This window comes from Zalophus californianus, chromosome 6 (genome assembly GCF_009762305.2).
Source record: "Zalophus californianus isolate mZalCal1 chromosome 6, mZalCal1.pri.v2, whole genome shotgun sequence".
NCBI classification, from domain to species: Eukaryota; Metazoa; Chordata; class Mammalia; order Carnivora; family Otariidae; genus Zalophus; species Zalophus californianus.
In genome coordinates this window covers 74,675,968-74,688,350 of record NC_045600.1, presented here as the reverse complement: position 1 = coordinate 74,688,350, position 12,383 = coordinate 74,675,968, and positions in this window count along the sequence as shown.

Here is a 12,383-nt window from a genome sequence, read left to right as displayed (position 1 = left end):
ATCTGCCTTTTAGTAGAGTCCTTAGATCATTTACAGGTAATGTAATTATTTAAATTGCTCTAAGACTACCATCTTGCTATGTTTTTCTATTTTATCTATTTTTGCTCCTTTCCCACTCTTCCTTATCTCTGTTGGAATTCTTTTCCTTAGTATCTCATTTCATTTCCACTCTTGGTTGTATTTTATTTTTTAAAATTGTTCTATAACCTTTGTTTTCCATTTTATTAAACTATACTGTAACATTTAACCATATAAATACTATTCTTTTTATATTTAAAGTTTTTATTCAAAATATTTAATAAATGTAATATCATTTTTGAGACAATAATTACAATAAATTTTCTTAATCAAATTTACTTTGACAGGTTTAAGCTTTTGTTAGATATAGGGCTTTAATCTTTTAAAAAAACTTTTTATTGAAATATGATTGATATACAAAACTTGTACATATTTAATTTCTGCATCTTGATGAGTTTGAAGATAATTATGGACCCATGAAACAGTCACCACAATGTATGCCATAAACATATCTGTTACCTCTGAAAGTTTCTTCCCACCCAACTTTATTTATTATTACTTTGTTGTGATAAGAACACTCAACATAAGATTACTCTCTTAGCAGGATTTTAAGTATACTATACAGTATTGTTAACTATCTATACAGTAGCTCTCTAGGACCTGTTCATCTTGTATAACTGAAACTTTGCTTTTTTATTTATAAGCTTCACTATTTTTTCCAATTTTATTGAAACATAATTTAAAAATTTTTTGAATTTAAAGTATACATTGGTGACTAACATAACATAATAAAATTCAATTTAAAAAAGGAATAAAATGTATACATTGTGATGATTTTAATGTATAAAATAATCACAATAAAGTTAGTTAATCTCTATCACCTCACAAAGTTACCATTTTGTGGATATGTGGTGAGAACACTTAAGATTTACTCTCTAAGCAGATTTCAAGGTACAACACATTGTTAATGTTAGTCATTATGAGGTACGTTTGAGCTCCAGAAATTATTCATCCTATAACTGAAACTTTGTAACCTTTGACTAGACTAATACTTCCCCCCCACCCCCCAGTACCTGGCAACCTCCATTCTACTCTCTGCTTCTATGATTTTGCATAGTTTAGATTCCTCATATAAGTGGTATCAGGTCATTCTTGTCCTTCTGTCTCTGGCCAGATTCATCAGTGTTATTGCAAAGAGCATGATTTCTTTTTTTCTTTAAGGCTAAATAATATTTCATTGTATGTATACACCACATTATCTTTATTCAATGGATATTTAGGTCCCTGTCTTGGTTATTGTGAATAACGCTGCAGTGAACATTGGAGTATATATATCTCTTCAAGATTATGATTTCGATTCCTTTGGATATACCCTCAGAAGTGGGGTTCCTGGATCATATACTAGCTCTGTCTTTTTAATTTTTTGAGGAAACTTACTGTTTCCATAGTGGTGGTACCAAATTATATTCCCACCAACAGTGTACAAGGGTTCATTTTCTCCACATTCACTATCAGCTTTATTCACTTTAATACATGCTTTTTTATCCAGTCTGGCAATTTTAATTTTAATAAGTGTGTTTAGACTGTTTTCACTTAATGTGATGATTGATATGGTTAGATTTGAGTTCATCATCTTATTTTTTATTCCATTGGTTTTGTTGTTTCCTTCTCTCTTTTTATTTTTTGTCTTCTTTTGATTTTTGAGTTTCTTTTATTCTAATTTATCTCCTTAGTTGGCTTATTATATTTAACTGTTTATTAATCATTTTAAGTTTATAATAGTAGGTTTCTAACTCAACACATATACCTTTAAGTAGTATTATACCATTTCACACATAGTATATGAACCTTAAAATAGTACATGTACTTCTTTTCCCCTTCCAAGCATTTGTGTATTATTGTGTATTTTACTTCTTCATATGTTGAAGTCCTACATTATCTTGTTACTGTTTTTGCTTTAAACACTCAATTATCATTTAGAAAACTTGAAAATTAGAAAGTTTTATGTTTGCCCTCATATTTCTCCAATGTCCTTTAGTGTTTAATGTAAATCCAGATTTCCACAAATAGTATCATTTTTCTTTTCTTTCAAGGATTTCCTTTAAGATTTCTTGTAGTATATGTCTAATATAATTCTTTCAGTTTTGTAATTTCTGAAAAAGACGGTATTATGCTTTTAGAATATGTTTGATGGATATAGGATTCTTTTTTTTTTTAAAGATTTTATTTATTTATTTGACAGAGAGAGACACAGCAAGAGAGGGAACACAAGCAGAAGGAGTGGGAGAGGGAGAAGCAAGCCTCCCCCTAAGCAGGGAGCCCGATGTGGGACTCGACCCCAGGACCCTGGGATCATGACCTGAGCCAAAGGCAGACGCTCAATGACTGAGCCACCCAGGCGCCTGATGGATATAGGATTCTAAGATGGCAATTCTTTCTGTCTGCAATTCTTTCTGTCTGCAATTCTTTAAGTATATTCCTTGACTGTCTTCTGCTTGCATTACTTCCAATGAGAAATTAGTTACCATTCCTAAATTTTTTTTCTAAACTTAATATGTTTTTTCTCTATCTGCTTTTTAAATTTTTTATTTAAATTCTATTAGCCAGCATATAGGACATACTTAGTTTCAGATGTAGTATTCAATAATTTATCAGTTGCATATAACACCCAGTGCTCATCGCATCATGTGCCCTCCTTAATGCCCATTATCCAATTACCCCATACCCCTACCTCCCCTCCTGCAACCCTCAGTCTGTTTCCATTAGTTAAGAGTTTCTCATGGTTTTTCTCCCCTCTGATGACTTCCCATTCAGTTTTCCCTCCCTCACCTTTGACCTACTGCCCTGATTTTTATATTCCATGTATGATTGAAACCATATGATAATTGTCTTTCTCTGATTGACATATTTCGATCAGCATAATGCCCTCCAATTCTATCCAGGTCGATGTAAATGTTAAATATTCATCCTTTCTGATGGCTGAGTAATATTTCATTGTGTATGTACACACACACACACACACACACACACACACACATTCACACCACCACCTTATCCTTGATCTTCTTTATCCATCTATTGATGGACATCTCGGCTCCTTCCACAGTTTGGCTGTCATGGACATTTCTGCTGTGAACATTGGTGTGCAGTTGCCCCTTCAAATCACTACATTTGTATCTTTGGGGTAAAAACCTAGTAGTGCAATTGTAGTGGTAGTGGGTCCTAGGGTAGCTCTATTTTGAACTTCTTCAGGTATCTACATACCATTCTCCAGAGTGGGTGTACCAGCTTGCATTCCCACCAGCAATATAGAAGGGTTCCCTTTCTCCACATTTCCTTCCAATATTTGTTGTTTTCATGTCTTGTTACTTTTAGCCATTCTGACTGGTGTGAGGTGGTATCTCATTGTGGTTTTGTTTGTATTTCTCTGATGCCACGTGATGTTGCACATTTTTTTCTTGTGTCTGTTGGCCATTTCTGTCTTCTTTGGAGAAATGTCTGTTCATGTCTTCTATCCATTACTTGACTGGATTATTTGTCATTTCCTTGTTGAGATTGATAAATTCTTTACAGATCCTGGATACTACCCCTTTATCTGGTAAGACATTTGCAGATATCTTCTCCTGTTCCGTAGGTTGCCTTTTAGTTTTGTTGACTGTTCCCCTTGCTGTGCAGAAGCTTTTTATCTTGGTGAAGCCCCAATAGTTCATTTTGCTTTTGTTTCCCTTGCCTCTGGAGATGTGTCTAGCAAGAAGTTGGTGCAGCCAAGGTCAAAGAGGTTGCTACCTGTGTTCTCCTCAAGGATTTTGATGGATTCCTATCTCACATTTAGGTCTTTTATCCATTTTGAGTTTATCTTTCTGTATGGTGTAAGAAAATGTTCCAGTTTCATTCTTCTGCATGTGGCTGTCCAATTTTCCCAGCAACGTTTATTGAAAAGACTGTATTTTTTCCATTGGATAGTCTTTCCTGCTTTGTTGAAGATTAGTTGACCATAGAGTTGATGGCCCATTTCTGGGTTCTCTGTTCTGTTCTGTTGATCTATGTGTCTGTTTTTATGCCAGTACCATACTGTCTTGATGATTATGGATTTGTCATATAGCTTGAAGTCTGGCATTGTGATCCCACCAGCTTTGGTTTTCTTTTTCAACCTTCCTCTGTCTATTTCGGGTCTCTTCTGATTCCATACAAATTGTAGAATTATTTGTTCCATCTCTGAAAAATGTTGATGGTATTTTAATAGGGATTGCATTGAGTGTGTAAATTGCTCTGGGTAGCGTAGACATTTTAATGATATTTATTCTTCGAGTCCGTGAGCATGGAATGTTTTTCCATTTCTTTGTGTCTTCCTTAATTTCCTTCATAAGTGTTCTATAGATTTTAGAGTACAGATCCTTTACCTCTTTGGCTAGGTTTACTCCTATGTATCTTAGGGTTTTGGTGCAATTGTAAATGGGATTGAGTCCTTAATTTCTTCTTTATTCTGTCTTGTTAGTGTATAGAAATTCTGCTGATTGCTGTGCGTTGATTTTATATCCTGCCATGTTGCTGCATTCCTGTGTGAGTTATAGCAATTTGGGGGTGCAGTCTTTTGAGTTTTCCACATAAAGTATCATATCATCTGCATAGAGTGAGAATTTAACTTCTTCTTTGCCAATTTGAATGAATTTTACTTCTTTTTATTGTCTGACTACTGAGTCTAGGACTTCTAGTACTATGTTGAACAACAGTGGTGATAGTGGACATCCGTGTCCAGTTCTTGGCCTTATGGGAAAAAGCTCTCAGTTTTTCCCCATTGAGAATGATATTCCTGTAGGCATTTTGTAGATGGCTTTTATGATATTGAGGTATATTCCCTCTATCACTATACTGTGGAGAGTTTTAATCAAGAAAGGATGCTGTATTTTGTCAAATGCTTTTTCTGCATCAATTGAGAGGATCCTATCATTCTTGTCTTTTCTTTTATTAATGTGATGTATCACGCTGATTGATTTGCAAATATTGAACCACCTTGCAGCCCAGGAATAAATCCCACTTGGACATGGTGAATAATCCTTTTAATGTACTGTGGGATCCTATTGGTTAGTATTTTAGAATTTTTTCATCCATGTTCCTCAGGGATATTGGTCATTTATTCTCCTTTTTGGTGGGGTCTTTGGTTTTGGAATTTTCGTAATGCTGACGTCATAGAATGAGTTTGGAAGTTTTCCTTCCATTTCTATTTTTTTTAAATAGCTTCAGAAAAATAGGTATTAGTTCCTCTTTAAATATTTGGTAGAATTCCCCTGGGAAGGCATCCAGCTCTGGACTCTTTATTTTGGGGGCTGGGGGGAAGCTTTTGATTACTGGTTCAATTTCCTTGCTGATCATGGGTCTGTTCAGGTTTTCTCTTTCTTCCTGTTTCAGTTTTGGTAGTTTCTAAGTTTCCAAGAATGCATTCATTTCTTCCAGATTACCTAATTTGTTGGCATATAGTTGCTCATAATATGTTCTTAAAATTATTTGTATTTCATTCGTGTTGGTTGTGATCTCTCCTCTTTCGTTCATGATTTTATTAATTTAAGTCCTTTCTCTTTTCTTTTGAGAAGGCTGGCTGGGGGTTTATCGATCTTACTGATTCTTTCAAAGGACCAGTTTCTAGTTTCATTGATCTGTTCGACTGTTTTTCTGATTTCGGTTTCACTGATTACTGCTATAATCTTTCTCATTTCTTTTCTCCTCCTTGGTTTAGACTTTATTTGCTGTTCTTTCTCCAGCTCCTTTAGTTGTAATGTTTGCTTGTGTATTTGAGATTTTTGTAATTTTTGGAGAAAGATTTATATTGCAGTCTACATCCCTCATAGGACCTCCTTGGTTGTACCCCAAAGGTTTTGAACAGTTGTGTTTTATTTTCATTCATTTCCATGAATTGTTTAAATACATCCTCATTTCCTGATTGACACATTTATTCTTTAGTAGGATGCTCTTTAACCTTCAAATGTTTGTGTTCCTTCCACTTTCCTCTTCTGATTGAGTTCAAGTTTCAAAGAATTGTGCTCTGAAAATATGCAGGCAATAATCCCAATCTTTTGGTAGTGGTTGAAACCTGATTTGTGACCAAGTATCAAGCATTCTGGAGAATGCTCCATGTGCACTCGAGAAGAATGTGTATTCTCTTGCATTGGGATGGAATACTCTGTCAATATCTATAAAGTCCATCTGATCCAGTGTGTCATTCAAAGCCACTGTTTCCTTGTTGATCTTCTGCTTTGATGATCTGTGAGTGGGGTGATAAAGTCCTCTTTATTACCAATGTTTTCTTTATATGGTTATTAATTGGTTTGTATAATTGGGTGCTCCCAAGATAGGAACATATATATTTATAATTCTTAGATATTCTTGTTGGAAAGACGCTTAAGTATGATATGGTGTTCCTCTTCATCCCTTACTATAGTCCTCAGTTTAAAATCCAGTTTGTCTGATATGAGGACTTCTACCTCAGCTTTCTTTTGAGGTCCATTAGCATGATAAATGGTTCTCCACCCCCTCACTTTCAATCTGAAGTGTCTTTAGGTATAAAGTGAATCTCTTATAGACAGCATATGGAGAAGTCTTGCTTTTTTATCCATTATGATACCCTGTATCTTTTGATTGGAGCATATACCCATTGACATTCAGAGTAACTATTGAAAGATAGGAGTTTAGGGGCGCCTGGGTGGCTCAGTCATTAAGCGTCTGCCTTTGGCTCAGGTCATGATCCCAGGGTCCTGGGATCGAGCCCCGCATCAGGCTCCTTGCTCCACGGGAAGCCTGCTTCTCCCTCTCCCACTCTCCCTGCTTGTGTTCCCTCTCTCGCTGTGTCTCTCTTTGTCAAATATATATATATATATATAAAAGAAAGATAGGAGTTTAGTGCCATTGTATTACCTGTAAAATCTCTCTATAGAATGTTTCTTTCTGGTCTATGTTACTTTTGGGATCCCTCTTCACTTACAGGACCACCCTTAATATTTATTGCAGGGTGGTTTAGTAGTCACATATTCTTTGAGTTTCTTTCTGTCCTGGAAGCTCTTTATTTCTCCTTCCATTCTGAATGACAGCCTTGCTGGATAAAGTGTTCTTGGCTGCATGTTTTTCTCATTTAGTATCCTGAATAGATCATGCCAGCCCTTTCTGGCCTGCCAGGTCTCTGTGGATAGGTCTGTTGCCAGTCTAATGTTCTTACCCCTGTAAGTTAAGAACCTCTTGTCTCGAGCTGTTTTCAGGATTTTCTCTTTATCTCTGAAATTTGCAAGCTTCACTATTATATGTTGGGGTTTATCTATTTTTATTGATTTGGAGAGGTGTCCTCTCTACCTCTTGGACTTGAATGCCTGTTTCCTTCCCCAGATTAGGGAAGTTCTCAGCTATGATTTGCCCCGCACTCTCTCTCTTTCTTCTCCCTCAGGGACCATAGTAATTCTAATATTGTTTCATTTTATGACACTGCTGATTTCTCAAAGCCTCCCCTCATGGTCTATTAGTTGTTTTTCTCTCTATTTCTCAGCTTTCTCCCTTTCCATCAAGTTGTATTCTATGTCACTGACTCTGTCTTCTGCCTCATTTACTTTAGCTGTCAGAGCATCTAATTCAGACTGAATCTCAGAGCATTTTTTATTTCAGCCTGATTAGATTTCATTTCTGCACCAAGAGATTCGCTAGTGTCTTTTATGCTTTTTTCAAGCCCAGCTAGTACCTTTATAATTGTTATCCTGAATTCCAGCTCTGACACCTTACTTATATCCATGTCGATTAGATCTGTAGCAGAGAGTATTACCTCTGGTTCTTTTGTTCCGAATTCCTCTTAGCCATTTGGTGGGCACAGAGAAGAATGGATGAGGGAAAGAGAGAAAATGATCTCAGAGGGTGGACAAAACAGCATGATCCACTTGATCCTGAGTATAAATCCCAAAATTGTAAAGGAAGCAAAACTTATAGATAGATGATAGATAGATATAGATAGATAAAATTGAATACAGTGAAAGGAAGCCAAAAATGAAGAATATATCTATAAAATGTAAATATAAAAATGAAAGTTAAAAAAAGACCTAAAAACAAAGAGTTGATAAGATAAGAAATTAGTTGAAAAGGGAAAAAAGGAGAAAAAAAGAAATGGAAAAATTTAAACCATAAGATAAATGAATCATGAGAAAAAAACCTCAAGTTCTATATACCGTTTTCACCTAGCACTGCAGTTTTGCAGTCCCGTTTGGTCCATAAACTTGCTGTTCACCTGTTCTTCCAGCTGGTCTTTCGGGGAAGGGGCCTGATATGCTGATTCTCAGGTGTCTTTGCCTGGGTGGAGATGCACTGCTCCTTGCCAGGGAGCCAGGCTAGGCTCAGTGTAAGCTGATTGCTCTGTGTGGCTTTTGTTCCCTGATGTCTTTCCTCACTTCTTTAGAGGGTGAAAATTAAAATGGCCAGCCTGATCTCCATTACTAGTACTGAAAGATCCCAGTGTATGTCAAACTCTGCAGACTCCTGCAGTGTGCACCCACACACATCCTCCCTGGGGAAGGTGCAGGGTCACCCCTTGCCTGCACTTTGCAGAGTCCCCACATGGAGAGAGGTCACCAGATTGGGCCTCACCATATCGGGCCTCCGTTTGCAGTTGATGCTGAACCGAGCTGAGAGCCACCTCCAGAGCTCACTGACCCTGACAGGTTTCCCCCCTCCAATGCTTGGGAACTCTGTTGGCTCAGACACCCCTGTTCTTTCTGTGAGTCTGGGGATTTCATTGAGACCACACTGTCCCACCTGGGATTCTGCCATTCTTCACCACTGAGCACCTTTCAGGCAGGGCCATCTCTCACTGGAACAGATTTCTAAAGGTTCTGATTTTGCCCCCAGAGTTATATCACCTTCTGGTAGATGGCTGATGCAGGCTCCCTCCCCCCACCTTTTGTCTTCCCATATCTCTCCTCAGTTCGCTTCTCCGCACTCCTACTTTGCAAAAAGTAGTCGCTTTTCTATTTGTAGAATTCCAGCCATTTCTTTTCTTATATCTCAGGTGGAATTCATAGGTGTTCAGGATGATTTGATAGTTATTTTACTAAATTCAGGGCACCAGATGACACGAGGTCCCCTACTCTTCCTCCTTTTGCCTCCCTCCCATCTGTTAGTTCTACAAGGATTTTTGTAGTCATTAAGGTTTCTCTATATCCTATCATGTTCTGCTAATAAGTAAAAAAGTAACTGGGAATATAGGATGATGCCATCTAGTTTAGATGAAAGAATATGGATATGCTGAGTGATAGCTTTCAAATTTTTTTGAAAATGGTATGTGATGAATGTAATCAAAGGAATCTATAAATATGGTTTGTTTTGATTTACTGTTTTCTTTAAACCGGATATACAGAGCTGTGGCATAGACCAGTTATTCCCAACACTCTCTCTCCCTCCATCCTGGGTGTCTTGGGAGGCAGCCCTCTTGTCTCTATTATTCTGTCCCGGAGCCTAGGGCCTGACTCAGCTGCTCAGTAAATACCTCTCAAATTACTGCACTTGGGAAGAGGCCTGTTTTTTTGTAGATTTCCTAGAAGGCATCCCCTCCCCCCCCCAAAAAAAAACAAACCTGAGTTTTACAGAATCGTTTTTGCTCTGTCTGGGTTTCCTTGAAGATGTCCAGGGTTGAGTGTGTCTTCTCTTGCTGAGAGATCAGGGAGCCAGGCAGCACTCCTGCAATGTCTCCTGTGGCCACCAGAGGGCAGCGTGGCCTTTCTCAACCTCAACAGAAGACACAAGTTCATCTCCTTCAGGGCTTCCTTTATAATCTTCGTGAAATGCTTTAAGGATTATTTATTCTTCCATTTCTTTGGGACCTATTGACAGTTCCCTACAAGTGACAACCTAAGGTACTACACGGACTCAAAGATGTCCCTTCTTACACATGCAGATACATAAAATTATAAATGACTGAATGAAGGTGGCCCCTCACCTCAGATGAGACAGAAAATGAACCTCAAACGGATCAAAGAGCTAAATTGAAGAGCTAAAACTATAAAACTCATAGAAGAAAGCATAAGAAGAAATCTTCCTGACCTTATGTTTGGCATCTGTTTCTTAAGGATGACACCAAAATCAACAAGTGGAAAACAGCTACAAGGATAAATTGGTCCCCAACATGACTGTCTTTCCTCTTGGCCCCCCATGTGCTCCAGGTACCAGGCAGGAACTGTACAAGTCATTGCTTCCTACAACCCAGTTAGCGGCCCCCCGTTACGTTCCCCAATTTAGAGATGGGGTCCAGAGGCTCAGAGCCCGCCTGGGGTCACCCAGCCACAAAGAGGCTGAGCAGGGACTAGAACTGCTGTCTCTCTGCCACTGGATTCTGTGCTCCATCCACACTGCTCCTCCCTGGAACTCAGAGGTGTGCAACTGGTCCACAGCCAAACCCCCAGGCCTGGAGACCTCACTGAAGTCAGGAGGCAGTGGTGGCCCTTACGACGGGGGTTTGGCCTGGGCCTATTGTCTGATGATGGCAGGCCTTGGCACCAGGGCCTCTCCCAGTACAAGCCAGCCTTCTTCTGGGCAAGAGGAGGTTTCTCCCTGGGTACCAGGAGTAAAGGTTCATGTAACCTCAGAGCTGAGAAGTCCCTTTTGCAGCATCTGGATGCAGCCTTCGTGAGAGGTGGGGCCCACAGGGGTGGTAAGCCCTGGATTCAACTCCTGCCTCTGCCTCATTGTGGGGAAAGGAAGGAGGCAATTTCTTAAAGCCTCAGTTTCTTCATTAGTCAAACAGGGACAGAATTTCTAGCTTCCTCATGGAATTGTGATGGGGATTGAGTGACACGATTTCATGTTCCCAAAAGACACTCAATGGGCTACCTTAGGCAGGTAGACCTAAGGATTACTGAGTGTCTTTTGGGACAGCAGTTCTAGTTTAATAAGTTCTTTATATAGATTTTGGATACTAGCCCTTTATCTGATAGGTCATTTGTAAATATCTTCTCCCACTCTGTTGGTTGTCTTTTGGATTTGTTGACTGTTTCCTTTGCTGTGCAAAAGATTTTCATCTTGATGATGTCCTAGTAGTTCATTTTTGCCCTTGCTTCCCTTGGCTTTGGTGATGTTTCTAGGAAGAAGTTGCTGTGACTGAGGTCGAAGAGGTTGCTGCCTGTGTTCTCCTTGAGGAGTTTGATGGACTCCTGTCTCACATTCAGGTCTTTCAACCATTTGGAGTCTATTTTTGACTGTGGTGTAAGGAAATGGTCCAGTTTCATTCTTCTGCATGTGGCTGTCCAATTTTCCCAACACCATTTGTTGAAGAGACTGTCTTTTTTCCATTGGACATTCTTTCCTGCTTTGTTGAAGATTATTGACCATAGAGTTGAGGGTCCATTTCTGGGCTCTCTATTCTGTTCCATTGATCTATGTGTCTGTTTTTGTGCCAGTACCATACTGTCTTGATGATGACAGCTTTGTAATATAGCTGGAAGTCCGGAATTGTGATGCCGCCAGCTTTGCTTTTCTTTGTCAACATTCCTCTGGCTACTCAGGGTCTTTTCTGGTTCCATACAAATTTTAGGATTATTTGTTCCATTTCTTTGAAAAAAGTAGATGGTATTTTGATGGGGGTTGCATTGAATGTGTAGATTGCTCTAGGTAGCATGGACATCTTCACAATAGTTGTTCTTCCAAACCATGAGCATGGAATGTTTTTCCATTCCTTTGTGCCTTCCTCAATTTCTTTCATGAGTATTTTATAGTTTTCTGAGTACAGATCCTTTGCCTCTTTGGTTAGATTTATTCCCTAGGTATCTTATGGTTTGGGGTGCAAGTGTAAATGGGATCAACTCCTTAATTTCTCTTTCTTCTGTCTTGTTGTTGGTGTATAGGAATGCCACTGATTTCTGTGCATTGATTTTATATCCTGCCACTTTACTGAATTCCTGTATGAGTTCTAGCAGTTTTGGGGTGGAGTCTTTTGGGTTTTCCACAGAAAGTATCATATCATCTGCAAAGAGTGAGAGTTTGACTTCTTCTTTGCCAATTTGGATGCCTTTAATTTCCTTTTGTTGTCTGATTGCTATGGCTAGGACTTCTAATACTGTGTTGAATAGCAGTAGTGATAATGGACATCCCTGCCATGTTCCTGACCTTAGGGGGAAAGCTCTGAGTTTTTCCCCATGGAGAATGATATTCACTGTGGGTTTTTCATAGATGGCTTTATGATATTGAGGTATGTAGCCTCCTATATTCTGAAGAGTTTTGATGAAGAAAGGATGCTGTCCTTTGTCAAATGCTTTTTCTGCATCTCTTCAGAGGATCATATGGTTCTGGGTCTTTCTTTTATTATTAATGTATTGTATCACATTGATTGATTTATGGATGTTGAATCAGCCTTG